At 45.3% G+C, this 16,440-nt stretch overlaps 1 protein-coding gene across 1 annotated transcript in view; it reads left to right on the top strand.

Moving 5' to 3' along the window:
* Nucleotides 1–1,876, top strand: part of PDGFA (platelet-derived growth factor alpha polypeptide) — a 33,994-nt gene extending 32,118 nt beyond the window's left edge. Inside the window, exon 7 of the mRNA XM_010570246.1 lies at nt 1,597–1,876. The gene's annotated coding sequence lies outside the window, so the exon portion shown is untranslated. The remainder of the gene's footprint in view (nt 1–1,596) is intronic.
* The last annotated feature ends 14,564 nt before the right edge of the window (nt 1,877–16,440 follow it).

Raw genomic sequence — 16,440 nt, 5'->3', positions numbered from 1 at the left:
ATAGCCCATTACTTACAGGAAGTACATTGTTGCATAGGATACTAATGAATTCTGCAGGATGAGGTTTGCAAAAGAAAAAAAAAGGCACCTTCTGTATCTTAGAGGAAGAGTCTCAGGGCTTTTGCAGTTACCATAGATAATGCAGTGGATGTGTATGGTCATATCACCAAAAAAGAGTCTACCTCTGGGAAAAGGCTTTTTAAAGTTTCAAGTGTGTACACTATTGAATTTATGTAGCAACTTCCTAGTCTAGCTGCAAAAAGTGATAAAGGGAATGCTAAAAGTTTATCTTGTTTTCAGTTGCCCTGTTCTACACCCTAGAAGGCAGAAATACCGCACTGCATCTTACCTAGCTGCAGGGAGGACAGCAGGAATACATTTGAATGGCTAAGGATGAACACGGTAAAGTCGATGCTGATGTTCTCAATCAGGTAGTGAGGCCAGCAAAGTGAGAATAGCAAAATGGATACTCAGATTTACCAGTGACACTTGTCTGGAGAATTAATATTTGACAGACTCTTAATTAGCTCAATTGAAGAAGTAATCCTAAAATCCTGGTTTTGGACAAGGGCCTGAATCCCAAGCTACTGGATTTGCTGTTAGTGAGTTGGTGCTCTCAGAAGTGTTGTGAAACAGGAATATTTCATATTTGTAAAGCACCCAGAGATCCTACGGATGACAAGTAATAATTTTCTACTGTTTAAAGAGTTCCCTGGTGCAAGCAGGCCCCTCGATGGTGACTAGAGAGCTGAGGGGATGTGCCCCAGGCTCAGCTCATGTTTTCAAGTCCAGACGTGCTGTCCCCAAGTTAGCACCAGCCAGTGTTGGGTGCACGTCTATCACGCGCGGAGTATTGCGCACGTGCCGCTTACCTTGCTGTTCTTCACCACGGGAGATGTGTCCACCTGCCAGCTCTTGTATTTCACTCAGATTGTAAGGATAGCTTTGCTGTATGTATGAACGTACTGTAGGCGGCAAGGCATTCCCATCAAGACCGAAGCACACGGGTAGTGAGGCTTGAACGTTTTTTTCTTATGTACAGGCAAGATACTTAAATATCGGGTTGGTTGCTCTTTGTATCTTTAGGCACCCAGTACTTCTAAACTTGTGGTCTCTGGAAGGCTATGTTACTGAAAATCAAGAGGCGATTGCCCTTCTGAAAGTTTCTACTCACGCTTGAAAGTGAGATTTGGATTCCTAAGTCACAAAGATGCTTTTGCAAATGTTGTATCTGTCTGTCTGCTTCTCTATAAATCAACCTGCTTGGCCTGAACTGAATGTTGAAATAAACAGCTGAAAGACAGTCTGATTGCTTCTTTCTGAGTGTTTCCCTTATGGAGCGCTTGGGGTCACATGGCATCTGCTCTGACCTTAAGGACCTGCTTTCTGGAGGCTTTTTTACGATGCTAACAAACCCCACATTTTAACTAGCTGTTAAATAAGCCAGTCAGTGGTAACTATTCAGGACAGGGATTAGAAGAGTATTCTTACTGGGATACAAGATGGCTCTGTCCATGTGCTGGCCAGGGATGAAGGGCTGGAAAACTGTGTGGTGGAAGAGACGATTAATGTGATTTTCCACAACTTTCCTTGCAGCTGCATTTTTGAGGAGAGAGAGAGAGAGATGGCTAGGCTTGCAGTAACATGTTGTGCCGTCATAAATGCTACAGCCACCATCTGTTTCCAGCCCACGACTTGAAAGAAAACTGAGCAGTAATCTCATAATTCACATGAGCATTTTACACTTGTGAACCCTTCCCAACCTTTGTCTAATAATGAAGGGAGTGCATGGTGCTAAGGTTTGTATTTTTCCTGCACGTATTAGTGTTTATTTGTATGTCTCTTTCTGTTTTGTTGGTTTTTTTTTCCACGGGCCCATGAAAAAAATTTCTCTGGGAGGAAAATCAGACCAGTTCCATGGTCAAAAGAAACATAATAAAGGTAAAATCCCAATTCCATTGAACTTGCTGGCAAAATTCTCCAGGAGGAGGTGCATTTAACATTCCTCGCTGTGTCTGTCTTAGTTACTTGTTGGTTAAAAGAAAGAAAGACATTAGAAAGTGAAGAGGCGGGTTGCTGAACTGCCCTTTCCCTGCAGAAACAGAGCTGCTAGAATAGCTGGACATGCGCATTTTAAACCCGCACCATCAGATAGGATGGTAATGGTAGGTTGGATTTTAATGAAAACAAATTCTTCTGCTAATCTTCGCTTCGGGCTGGCCCTCCTTGGGATTAAGGATACCACCTGCTGTGCCAAAGACTTGCTCAGGTTCGAGGCTGCTGGTGGGTGGGAAGAACACAAACATCTGAGAGTGACTCTGGTGAGCGATTGCAGTCTGTCCTGTTGCGGTGCCCTCAGGGAAGCCAAAGAGTTCAGATGATTTAGTTGATGGAAATACTGCTCCCCTCCAGCCTGCAAAGCAAGGCTAGCATCATTGAGGATTTCTTTTTGACTGTTCTGCAAAACCAAGGGCTGCTGTTTCTCTGGGCCTCCTCTCGTCTTTGGACCCAATTTGCACGCTTCCTCCTAGCACGGCTGAACTGGCTGAATGAACTCCTGCTCTCCTCTGGCCTTAGAAACAATGACTTCATCATCTCGACCAGACTGCAGAGCAGTTTAAGGATGAAAGGGCTTCTCATTTTATATATCCCACTGCTGCTAGAACTATAAATCCTTGATGGACTGAGTTTATAGCAAACTGCTACTGCAAGCAAGTGAAATTGATTTTGTCTTGTCATATGTATGGTCAAACTGTCCAAGCAGTTGCCAACCAACTGAGCTGCTGATGGGCGGCCCATTCAATCTCTTCTCGTTTTATTTAAAAATAATAAATAACTACCAATCAAAGAAACTTATTTTGACATGTGCTACCTGTTGGGTGATCCTCAGTATCTCCAAGATGTGTCCGTAAGTGGAAGAATGCTGCCAGCTGTTGCCAAGTCCAGCAGACATGACAGGAAGTTCCACCAAGAAAAGGTTTGTGGGCTCATTAGGGTTGGGGACATGTTAACGGCCACCTCCTTTTTTAGTACTACTTGCTGTTCTGAATGTGTTTGGTCAGGTAGCAAGGGTGCACAGAGGCCACATCCAACCACGTAGACTCTGCTTGAATCAATGGCAAAGCTTCGTTGACCTGTATGTGGTGGTGGTCCTTTTTCTGTCTTGCAGTTTGATCAAAGATGGATTGTTGTTGGATCTTTGAGGTCTAGAAAGCTGTCCTGTGTCTATTTTGGTGCCTTGTGATGATAGATGAGCTAAAAAGGAGATAGTAGCGACTCTTCAAGCTGATGGAGTCTGAATCACATATATTTCTGTGTCATTTTCTTACAGAGTGAAAAAGCCTGAAAAGTTACCTTATTTTTATTTTGTAGCCAGGCTAATTAATTATAGCTGGGGGTGTTGGGAGCTGTCGTATTAAACAGCCTTTCCCCGCTTACTCCTCTTGTCCTGCCGAATTCTATCTCTGCAGCCTCCCACCCCCGCATCTGTAGTTTATGGTCACATCTGGAGTGTCTGCCCTGCACACGTGCTGGTAGGAGCCTTCTCCCCGCTGGCACACACATCGTGGCCTTTGGTGTCCGTGGAGTCACAAGCATCTTTCCCAACACTTGTTTTTGTGTGAAAAGGAGAGTGAGAGGGGGCACGGGAAGAGCAACGGCAGGGAAGGCCTCTGACATGAAATTCCCAGGAACAGGATTTGCACATTTTATGACCGTTCAGATGGAAATGCAATGGAGCTGAATTACTCCTCCTTAATCCTGCTTTCTCACTTTCCTCCCAGCAGCCTCCTCCCCTCAAGCTTAGGTAATACAGAAGCTTATAAACAAATCCCACCGCGTGAAAAATAGCAAAGGGGGGAAAAAAAAGGACCTGGGTTAGGGCTATGATGGATAGACAGGTGGAAGGCAGGCACCAGAAGGGAGGATGAATGGTAAAAGCCTTTGATGGAAACACTAAAGAGCTATTGAAAATCCAAGGGGTGGGGGGAGGGAGGAGAAAGAATAGCAGGAGGAGGGAAAGCAAGGGAGCCGTGCCCCCCTTCCCCCCCGCCCTCTTTCTCAGGATGTTGAAAGTATTTGTCCTTCGTTACAAAATGATTGAACTGCCGCCAGGCCAGGCCACCCTTCCAGCCATTGCACTGGGAAACTGGCACTTCTGAAAGCCTCGTCGCCTCTCAAATTTTATAGCTTTCCCTTTTTGTGGGAGTTTTTGTGTTGTGCTACTTGCAGGATTGTTTTCAGATTTGTCGCGTATCAAAGAAACTATATTTTGTTGCTCTGACAAACACAGAATCCAGGTAATGAAAGGAAGAATTAAAAAATAAAGGCCCATTTTTATCAGAATACCCAGCTGTCTGCCTTTTATTGAGTCAGAATTTCATGCATTTGGTATTCACGATGTTGCATTAATATTCCTTTGGTTTATCTCTAGCGCTTTTTGAAGGAGGAATTTCATCCTGTAAATAAAGCTTCTATTTTACTGATGTCTCTGTGTGCACAAAAGCAGTGCCTGTTCTTGATAGTCAGAGTAGTGAGGATGATCCTGTTATATCATAATTAAAACGGTTTTTGCATCAGGTGAATGCAGGCAACAGGGAAAAGATAATCTTTCCCCTTTTCAGAATGGTCCCTGAAGTTCTGCAATGTCCTTGTCCTGCAAGACCTACAGATGGGAAGAACTATTGAAGATCTGCATATGAGACTCTTACTGCTGCCGGAGGCCGTATATATATCCTGTATTTGTATGTGTATGTATTTATATAAGCCTGATGCTTGGGAAGGACTGAAGCCGTGTGTATTCTCAAGAATTAGATCTGGGTGTCCGTAGACGCATCCTCCACCCAGGCTCTTGTTAACCAGGGGAGGACCCAGGGCCGTGTTTTCTGCCTGATGCCACTCCTGTGCCGTCGCTGTCAGAGAGGCACATCGCTGTCAGAGCTTGAGCTGCCCCGGCCCGGCGGGGCGAGCAGGGTCCTGGCTGTCCCCCCGGCAGGTACCGGCTCTGCGTGCTTCCGTCGGCTGCATCGCCCTCGACGCAGCCCCAAGGGCGCTCCTCGGAGTAAACAGGGCAGACAGGCAGCTGTCTGGTGCCTCCAAGATTAGATCCTGGGATTAGGGCTCTGACGGGCTGGCCGTGCCGTATAATTAAAATAGGCCTAGGAGAGCAGAGGCAATATGCAACCCGTACGCAGCTGAATAGCACTTTCCACGTAAACATCTCCAGCGCCTGGTTTCGTTCATTAATGTTTGCGGTGCCCCGAGAGAGGTAACACTGCCTTTATCCCCACTTCCAAAAGAAGAGAAAGGGTAAGTGATCTGCTCAAGATTAGATGGGGAGTTACTGGAGATGGTGCTTCGGTCTCCTGCCTTCAAAGGAATTTGCTGCAGTGACCAAAGCAAACAGCCCCTGCTGTTACAAAGCCGGACCGTGGCGTGTCATTCACACTTTGTATCTGAGATGCTGTGTCTGGGAAGGTATCGCTGTCCTTGCAAACTAACTTCTAGTTCTTGAGCGTGGGTGAGCACTTGTCATTGTGCCAGGATGACACAAAGTCTAGAAATTATGATGGCAATTCAGGTCATGGTATAACAGGGGAAAAATGCTGCCTCAGAAGTGTCCCCGTCTAGTGTCACTGCTAGTGATTATTTAAGCTGTAGGACACGGCTGTGGCAAAGATCAGGTCGTAGCTGATATGAATCATGCCTTGAAATAACACTTTCCTTCTTACATTGTGAAAATTGCAGAGGTATGGGAAGTGAGGGAAAATAGGATTTCCCTGGAGGTTAAAGATTTTCCTTTAATCAGCTTTCATAATGTTAATTAAACGTTTGGAACAATGGCTCGGTCCCGGGATCCGCCCGCTCTTGCATAACTATCTCACAATACCATTTTCACTTTCATGTTTATTTGCCAGCATGATTCAAAGCGAGAGCTGAGCAAGGCTCCCGCACCAAGGAGCTACTTGAGTTTTGGGAAAAACTCCCTCTCTTACCTCTCCTAGAGAGAGAAGACCCAAACTCCCTCCTCCTGAGAAGGAGCAGCCTAGAGGCATCACGGCACTTTGTCTGTCATCATTACCCCATCTGCAGATGGGGCTAATAAAAACTTACGGGTATTTTGAGACTGGTACATACAAATATATACCCACCCATATGGAGAAATGGGTGTGTTTATAGAGGTTGGTACATGGATAGATGTATTCTGGGTAGGTAAGATATATTACAGCGCCACTTGTTCCCTGAATTTTTCTTTCTTTCTGTAGCGTAGTTGCTATGTGCCCATGGGAGCCATCGTTTCTGGTCCTTTGAGCAATGGGCTTAATATAACCCAGGCTTGTATCACACACACACAAGAGTACTCGGGGGGGAAGAGAAAATTTGGGGAATGGTTCACAGGCAGGGGATGACATTGATTTCCCCAGGGGCCTCACCCCATGGGAAGGAGAACTATGCTGGGCATATTTCCACAGCCCAGGAGGTCCTCTTGGTGCCAGACTGGGATGGCTGTCCTGGTGGTCCGAGATGTGTCGGTATGTCCCAGAGCTGGTCTAGGGATGTGCTGAGGGCACCCACCAGCCACACGCGTGCAGGAGGGTGCACACACATATAGAGCCACAGGCTGGCCACCTTTGTTCTTCAAGCTAGAAAAGGCTTTTTTCAAAAAGAAGGTATTAAAACTTAAAAATGTCAGACATTATCAGAAAAAAAAAAATGAACCTATTATATTTTCGGTCAAAGTGTTATCTAGCCCAAGATTTTTAAATATGTGCAAAATGCAGTTTATGCAGAAGGACCATTAATCAGCTGCTGGAAGAACTGCCTTTTTTAAGCTGCAAAGATGAAAACAAAAAGCTGTGAGTGCTGGGGCAGCTCCATTTTCCCATTGTACAGACGGCGGGTCTCGGTGCAGGAGGGCACCTATATCCGTGCAGGCTCTTGCTTCCCTAGCAACATGTTAACATCTTTGCGAAAGCTGTTTAAATACGCCGAGCCACTTGCCACGCAAACTCTCTCCATGGCAGTTTCCCTGTTGACACATGCTTTTGTCTGCTTAGAGGAGGTGCTCTGTAAACATAAATGTTAGACGGTTTTTATGTTACTTATTTCTGATTCATTGGTTCTAAATTAGTAGCCCAGAGGCACATACCTTTCATACAGGCAGGATTGCCTCTCTTCTCCCCACCTTTGGAAACTTTGACCTGCTAAGATCACAAACTGTAGGAAATCTCGGAGGCGAAGTCCCAGGTACCGCCAGTAGTAAAAGCCTGGAGTAAACAGATTAGGTGTGTTTGAAAGATGTTTTAAGGGAGCTTGGACTATCTGGCTCAGTTTCTATATACCACAGACAAGATTAATTTCAAGACTGATTTTGATACCATGAAGGCTTCTTCCTTAATATAGGAATTGGCTGTGTAATTAATATATAAATTTTTTCTTTTTTTTCCCTGTTTGGCAGTGCAGGACACAAGGAATCGAAACTTCTTCTCCACACCCCTTTGATTAGCACAGGAGTGGCAGGAGGAATTTTTTCTCTCTTGGTCATTGTGGGCAACCTTTGAGCCCAGCCCAGCTTTTCCACCCTGTTCCCATTAAGAAGCCACAGAAGCCATGCGAGTGAGCCCCCAGCCAGCTGCGAGCCATCAGCTGCCTTCAAAGCCTTGGCCAGCCCTTCTGTGATAAATCTATGGCGAGGTGTGTAATGTGCGTGGTATCAGCCCTGTATCCCACACAGTTCCTGTCCCAGCAGGGATGATTTTTTAAAAAAAATTAGAGTACAAAAGGGAAAAACCCATTTTTTGAACTTTTAAGTCACACTATGGAGCAGTCAAGGGTATTGGGTTTGGGTCTTCCTCGTCTTTAACCGAGGGCTGCTGGCTGTAGGTTTTACCCCCCTTTTGCAGGGGATGGGTGGCAAAGCCCTGAAAGCTGAACTGTTCCCTCCCGGATCCTCCCTTGCAGATGGCAAATGACATTATTAATTTCCACACGAAAGAAATGCAGAATCCTGTCTGTACATTTTGGGCTGAGACAAATGAAAATTTTGTTGTCAGTCTGGCTTGGCATCACCTTTCCAATTCTCTTTTGTTTTCTCTCCCTGTGAATCATCTCTCCGTTTCACTTCTCTTTTGTTTGTTCCATAATTGCTGGCTTAACCTGGAGGCACGAGGCTTCCTTGTGGAAACATCACCACGCTGTCAGTCAGCAAAGGAGAGGTGGTACAGCTGGTACAGTCCTTCCTCCCTCTCAGGAGTGAATGAATCATCCCTTGAATATGCAATATCATCCAGGACAGGAGCCAGGATCCTCAACAGGCACATGAATTCCAGCATCTCTGGAAACATTATTTCCACATTTTGGGCAGACTAAGAGACAGTAAGTAAATAAGCAAGCTGTGGCATTTGCAATCTCTGTAGTTTTATTTAAAGTGACTGTCTGTGCTCTAAATGCTTGTGTGGGTATTAAAAATACAAAGAGAAAAGCATGTATCCTTGATCTGATACTGCCCAAGGCAGCTTCACGGTATGGCCCATTTAATGCCATTGAGCAGTCATTGAACAATTAAGAACCCACCAGAAACAGTAACTGCCTGCTTTCCTCCTCAAAACTCACACGAACCAATGCATCCCAACCCCGCTGGCCTCTGTATTTCTCCTTTGAGACAGTGTCAGTGCTGTCTCCTGGTCCCGCGTGGAGATCTTTCACATCGCCCTCGCACAGGAGCAGCGAAAGGCTCGTGGGCTCCTTCCCTCAGCTGGGTTCTTGTTCAAAAGTGTTTCCCCTCCAAGGAAAAGGCTAATTTCCCATGGCTGCTCCTGGGCTGCGGGTGGGTTGTAGCCAGGGAATCAGGGAAGATCCACTGCACGATCAGGTAGTCCATGATACAGCATTTTATAACATCAACTGGTTTTCCTAGGCTCTTGTGTGCTGTGCTCATGAATTCGATAAAACTGCCCCTGAATGAATATACAATTAGATTTCACTGTTGAATGTGTGAGAAATACAATGGGAGAGGAACACTGATCTGATTGAGCAGAGAAATACCAGTCAGAAGGGCTACGATATTGTTTTCTCTACTCTTATTAATACCAATAGCTAAGACTTTTTCTGCTTTGTTTTCATGCCAAGGTTACAGCTACATGTTAACCTTCATCAGTCCTTCTGACGATAATGGTGAAATACCATTAAAATTATCTTCCTATATGTTTAGACCGCTCTGGCACATTTCCAGGCAGTATTTGTGCCCCTGTTTATGCCGCAGACCCTGGTGACCCTAGAATACTTTTATTTACGACAGCATAAGCATCATTTCCATGGCAACATGCTTTTCAAGCTGCAGATTGAGGATTGCAATTTCTAAGCAATAGAAGAAGCAATGGTGGATTTTTTTTCCTAATCAGCTACTAGCAACTTTCATGTGCAAAACGATCAGCCACCACAAATCATTTAAAAGCTACATTATAATCAAGGCAATTTTAAAGCTCAGCATGGTTAGCTTAAAAATAAAAGAGAGTTGGATCCAGTTGTTTAATGGAAATGAAGATCATGCAATGATATCCTCACTGCTACTCTAATAAATTGGCTTCAACTTGATCTGCGATGCAGCCTAATGAGGAGCAGAGCAGTTTACTTCACTAGAATGACACATTATTTACAGGAAGACTACTACATAATTATAATCCTATATGGTTTTGGACAACGCTTTCCCATATTGGAGGAGACGGCAAAGCCTGTTTGAAAATGGTCCAAGCTATCAACAAAGGAATGTTATTAACAGATATGTTGGTTAGCGGCTCACGTGAAATTGCACTTAGTGCTTTCTGCCTTCAGAGAGCACTGGGGTGGAGCTGATCCCCGAGATGGAAAAGCTGCCTGTGCATACGCATACGCCAGCGGAGCCCTTCCCGTTGTTGCGGGCAGAAATACAGAACCGAGAAGTGTTGCTTCCCTGCCCAAAATCAATTTTCAAAAGTGCTAAGTGTTGTCACTCCACAAATAGGGAAGCCGAGGTGCAGAAAGATGCAATGATGTGTTGGCGGTTGCCCCGGTTGACGGTCAGAGGTGTTCCCTGGAGGCCCAGGACACCACCCCGTCTACCAGGGGCCATGGCCCGTTTATCAGAGTAAGGTGTCTGAAGGCTCGAGCCCTCCCCTGCTCCGCCAGCTTGGTGCCCAGCATCGCTGGGACCATCGCTACTCACTGGAGGACAGCACTTCTCACAGCTGCTCTCCTCCCCATCTCTCGCTGGCAGAAGATTTGCATTAAAAATACCGCTTTAAGGAATTCAGAAAAAGGTGAGGGTGTTCTTTCCCGTCGGATTGTCCTCGAGAGCAATGAAATCTCGCTTCATACCCAGGCTGGATTTGATGCTGACCTGGCCAAGCCCAGGGAACTGCTACGAACCCAAATGGGTGGGCTTAGCAGAACTGACTCAAACCTCTCCATATTATCAGTTACTCATGTCTCCGATTTCCAAGTTAGACCTTAATGGTGAGGGTGTCACTATAGAATTAGCAGAGATAAATTGTCAAAGTCATGCTAGAAGTTATTTCAAAGAAAATAGGATTTGCTGTTGGGTTTTTTCCCCCAGAATTATTTGGGGTGACAGGTAAAGAAATATTAACTATACTCTGTAACGGTAGATGTACGTTCCTACTTGATAAAAATTATGTTCATACTGATTTGCTTTGGGCCTCCAATATTTTTGGGGGCAAAACTTCCACTGATTTTGAAACCATTAAGACAGCAGAGGGGGTCTCCACGTTTAAGGGACCCCCATGTCTTGCAAGGTACCGCTGGTCATTAACTTGCCTTGAGGGAAGCTGAGTAAAGGCTACTTTTAAACACTAGATTTTCCATACCAGGGACCAATTAAGTTAGCGTTCTGGGGTGTTAGTTATTGGACCAAGCATGCTGCAGGGCTCAATGTCAAAAGTTTTCAGGACATCAAGAACTGCAAGAAGCCCTGGACTAGCTGACCTTTAAAGGTCCCTTCCAACCCAAACCATTCTATGGTTCTGTGATTCTATGACTAAAGCCACTGCGTACTAGTGTGTAAGGCCAGCCTTAGCACCCCAGCATCCTCCACCCTTTGAAGTCGGTTGTCAGACTTGATTTGGAGTCCGAGCACCTGGGTTAGGAAATCAGGGAACCACTAAATATGTTCTGCCCTAGGGAGAGCGCTCACCCTCATGCTGGCTGGCGATGGAAAAGGAGGAAGGTTTTTCAGCCTGCTCTTATGGTTTCAGACTTGAACTTGGAACTGTTTGTTTTTGCTACGCCACCCCTTCCGCCCTAGTTAATAGTCAACTTTGAAACCCAGCTTTATGTCCCATGTGTTTGATTTACATTTCAAATGCAGGGCCAGCAGGGCAGGCTGTCTAAATCACTTGTCAGCACAAGGGAAGGAGGTGACACAGTGGGAGGAAAAAGTGAGACGCGGCTATGGCCCAGTATAAACGCTCAAGCAGCTGGGCAATGCTGTTACTGGGAGAGTCCCCAGCAAGCGACAACTGCTCACCTTGCTCAAAGGTTGAGGTCTAACCCAGGCAACACACAGGGACCAGCTTGTCTCCTTTGATTTACACTCGATTCCTCCAACTCTACAACCCTGCATCCTGTTTGCCTTATCCGCTGCAGCTGTACGTGGAGGTGAGGGCTTGGAGAGACCTAGCGAGAGAAGTTTCTTTTGAAACCAAAAATAGCCCGCCATGATTTTTTTTTTTTTTTTTGGTCAGCATGTCGCAATCTTAAATTTATCACCGATTTGTAGCTGAATTGACATACAGGAAACCTATCTAATCGCAAATCGGAGGGCACAGGGCAGAGCAAGTTCACCGGCCACTCTTGAAAACCGTCTGGCTGGAAATATCATTTTCAGCTGCTCTTTGATGAGGTAACATCAAGGAGCAAAGTGACTGCACACACCACACGGGCCAATGCCAAATGGTTTGCAGGGCCAGTCAATGCAGCATTGAGGAAAGGGGAAACTTTTGCAAAATTGGTAAAAAATGAATTAGATGGGTTTTAAAGCTTAAAGGGTTTTAAAGGTTCCAGACTGTTTACTCTGAATGACACAAATATGATCGGCCCGTCCTTAGAGACCTTCATGGGCTTGACCTGATGGATGTGGTGATGCCTAATCCTGCCCTCGCTGTTGCTGCCCGGAGTCGCGCGCGTGCGCGTTTCGACAGCTCACGAGCAGAGTCTTGCTGGCTGCCGTGTGCTGCCCTGATGCGTTTGTACAGCAGGACGACCTCTTCCTTTCATCTTTTTAAATTAAAGACAAGATCCTCGGGCTGCAGAGAGAACAACCCCTTGTGGAGATGGCAGGTGGGGGAGCCAACGCGGAGCCACAAACCCAGCACCATCAGAGGCTGGTGTGAGCATCGTGTCTCTCCAGCGAGTCCACACACCCCACAGCTTCCCAAGATTTTACTGGAAATAGCTGTGGCTGCTTCTTGCGAGCATGTTAAAAACTACCTGCCAGGTCCGGCCGATGTAAATCTCCATAAATTCATTCACCAGCCTTATTCCCGGAGAACTGCTGCTTAATGCTCTGTTTCTTCATAGCTGCAATTTCTCTCAGTTTATTTTAACGACAGTGCCTTGCTCTCAGTTTCACCGCACACGTCCTCTATATTGCTAAAAAGGCACTGATGAACATGAGTTGTGTTACCAGAAATCACATTCCTGTTCCTGTTCCTTGGCACATTGCTCCCTCATTTCCCATTACCATCCTATTTTAAGACTGCATGCATGACATACCTGTCAGCCAGATCCTCTCAAATATTTATCCAGTAATTTAATCAGTGAATTTCACCGCAGGTTGCTAACTACATTGACGATTTTCTCCTCATTCAAGCTTGGGTTGTGGTGTGTTAGGGAGCTGGAAGGCTGCAGGTTCACGAGGCTGTATGAACTCAATGAAGTTTATAAACTGTAAAGAATTTCTCCTTTTTCTTGCAGCCCTCAGGCCTGTGAGGTGCCTCGGCTGTGTGCTGCACTGAAGGGGAAGGGGAAAGCGCCGGAGATTGCTGACACTTGGGCATCGACGTGACCCTGCGTCAGCCTCGGCTGTGGGCCAGCGTCCTGCACACGCCGAGGGCAAAGCAAACAGAAGAGGGGCAGAGTCCACTGAAACAGAGAGTGAGGGATTTTAGCTTTAAATTTCAGAGGACACCCCCTTTTTTCCCCTCCTCCTAATTCCCAATGTGTCTAAAGCCAGTCATTCAGGAGAGAGAAACTACAGTCTGTCATAGGAGGCTACTCCCCCCCAAACAAAACTATTTCTTAAGCCAATCCCAGTTTCCAGGCTAGAACAACTTTAGGAGACACACCAAACCTCCAGACTATGCTCTTGAAGCCCACCATGATCCCAGGCTGGAGCAGTCCCAGTCAGAACGAGCTCCCCAGAGCCAGGCACCAAGGCTGAGCCCCCCAAAGCCATCCTGCTGGGTGCCCCAGGGTTGATAAGTCCTGGGGTCTAGTGGTTTGGCCAGTCAGCCCTTTCCTCACCTCAAAACGGGGCCTCAAAGAAAGGGAGGAGCGAGAAGTGACACCCTTTTATAGTGTGAGTAACAGCTCAGCAATATGTTCCCCTGGGGCAAGGTATGCTCCACACTCAGTGATTTCAAAAGAAGTTTAAAAAAAAAAAAAAAAAAGAAGGAATGAGGAACTAACTCAACACACCCTGTGGGTAGGTTCTGGCTTCCCTGGGGAGAATTATAGTCTAAACATCCAAATAGTATCTGCTTAATGTGTTATAAACAGCTTTTCCTTTTTCTTGTTCCCCCTCCTCAAACGTGAAATCACTGCTTCTTTACCAGATAATGCTCTGCCTTGACAGGACGGGAGAGATGTTGTATATGTGTAGGTATAGATACTCTATCATCTGTTTCCATTAATAGGTATTAAGAATAGGGATAGAAATGATAATCTCACTCTGTTGCATCCTGTGCCCAGTCTCCAAGAATCCTGTTACTTAATGTTTGAAACATCCTTTGGAGGTAGATGAATATAATCGCCCCCCACTCATTCCTGGCTCTGGAAATGGCAGCGCACTTAGAGACACGCTTACCGCAAGCACTGGCTTTGGCTACAGCAATTCTGCACCGAACATGCGTATACTTAAGGGCTTTGGTGGACTGGCTGAGCTAGTGTGCTTGATATCTTGCAGGATAGGGTAGGAAGGCAGAGTGAGATTAAGGATTTTATCATGTTCCCGGGAAAGTTCAGTACAGAGTTTCATTGATTTCTGTGGAAGAGAAGCCATCCCTAAATAGTTTGCACAGCTGGGAAAGAAGCCCAGGAGATCCTAGTGTTCCGTCCTTTCCTCTAACCATTAGGCTATGCTTCTCCTCGAAGAAATATGGGACATGGGGGAATTTACACTCTCTTACAACCCTGCAGGTTGCTCCAAAAAGAAGCAATATTCTTATAAAATAACTAATACAAATCTATAATAATTGTGTAGAAATACAACTAATCCTGCAGCAAACCCTGCAGAAAGGCTGCATTAAGTATAAGTGCGAGGCTGGAGACCGTGCCTTTCAGAATACCTTGGCACTTTTACCAAAACAGCAGATAAGTGGAGATTGATACAACCTTGTCAGAAGTGTGGATTTTTTTTTCCCTGTAGTACCCGTACTTAGCTGAAATTCCAGAAGTGATTGCATTTTACTTGGGTATATCTCCCGCAGAAGTGGCACGAGCTGTATTAGGAAATAACTTCAAACTTATTGAAATTCAAAGCATTTTTAGTATATCAGTAACCTCAAAAAGTTCTTGTTAATTGCTGAAGTAATACTGCTGTCAGTTTTCAAACACCAATAGCTGATTTTAGCCAAGCTAGGAACATGAAAAAAATTCTAGGCTGGAACACCTCTCCTTAAGATTTTTGTAGATGCAGTCAAACTAGGTAGCTCAGTGTGTCCTGGTTTTCTCAAAGCTCTCTGAAAAAATTATAATAATAATTGCAGTATATTAGTTAGTCCTCAGGGATAGCTCCATTTTCCATGCATGTAACCTTTACTGCTTTGGGATGCAAGCTATTTGTTTTGGCAGCCTGAAACAGCCCATAACTTCACCATGATAACCATTTTTAGTTTGGCCTGTAGATATTTTTTTTTTCCTTTTTCAAATCCATCTGTCCTGAGAAATCAAATTCCTGATTTTATCTTGCACCACCCACCCTCTTCATTTACAATAGGGACCTCAGAACAATCCCTTGTCCTCTTGCCTTGCTCTCTGGTTTTCCCTTGCCTCATTCTCAAAGAGATTCATGTTTCTGTTTCACTATGTCTGTGTGAAATACTTCTGTCCCTGAAATTTCTGGACTCTGAGGTAGGGAGGTTCCATATTTATTACCTTGCAATAACATCTGAAATACTTTTGTTGAATTTACAAATCTTAATAAAAAGAAAACACAGAAATCATTTTCCTGCTTGCTAGCTCTGAGTATTACATGTAGGATTTGGATTGTTAGTTATTGCATCATTAATGGGAAGAGAGATTCTGTTCTTCGGACTTAACAAAGCTGTCGATGATGGGTGGGTGCATGAGAAAAGAAACCAGCTCTTTTCCCCATCCTTTCCTATAGCTTTCAGAGGAGAAAAATAGCAAAAACATCTCTGCAAGAAAAATCATTCAGTCTAGCTGGCAGTGGCTTGCCATTCAGCAGGTTCATTCAGGCTGTTTTCATGGGTGATTCTTTTTTCAGATGTCCAGCATCCAAATATAGTAGATGTGGGTGTGTTCTGTCTTTGAAAAGAGAAAAATAGCCATTTTGACGAGGACAGTGGGACTGATGCAGAGCATGTGCAAAGTGCAGAGTGAGACCTGAGTACCTGGCGAGAGCCCTCAGTTGATTTTGATCTTCACATCAGCCTGGAGGCAGCTGTGGGGAGGCTGTAATTAAACTATAGCAGAACATGGGGCTATTCCACGTTGCCCCAGGACCAAGTTCAGGCCAGAATCTGCATAAGGTAGAAGGGACACGGGTCTGTCTTTGCCCTGTTCCTTCGGAGTGTGTCCCCCATGAGCTACATAGCCTCTGCGCTGCCTGCTCTCAGCAGCTGCCCGATTGCAATTAGACCCGAGCAAACCCAGTGGTGGGGGGAAGAATTATGTTGAAGAATTGTCTTAGAAGTGCTGGGAAGGTGGCAGAGATCTGAGAGACACTGCAAAAAATGCCTCCGGTAAAACATGTATTTCTTCACCAGTATTTTAGGTGTAGCAACAAAATGATGTTGAGTGTTTCTTGCTTCCCACGGGGTGAAAAGCTGTTCCTTCAGGTTCATCCCAAATCATCTGCGTGACTAATTCCCTCTTGGAGTTAGCAGGGAGAGACGCATTGGCCTGTTATGCAGAGAGTTAGCAGGGATTATTTGGTTTATCACAGTCAGCTTTCCTACACTCCAGAGCCACTCTTACTCCCAGCCA

Source organism: Haliaeetus leucocephalus, unplaced genomic scaffold (assembly GCF_000737465.1).
Source record: "Haliaeetus leucocephalus isolate CR32 unplaced genomic scaffold, Haliaeetus_leucocephalus-4.0 Scaffold295, whole genome shotgun sequence".
NCBI lineage: Eukaryota > Metazoa > Chordata > Aves > Accipitriformes > Accipitridae > Haliaeetus > Haliaeetus leucocephalus.
This window is presented reverse-complemented; position numbering and strand designations above follow the sequence as displayed.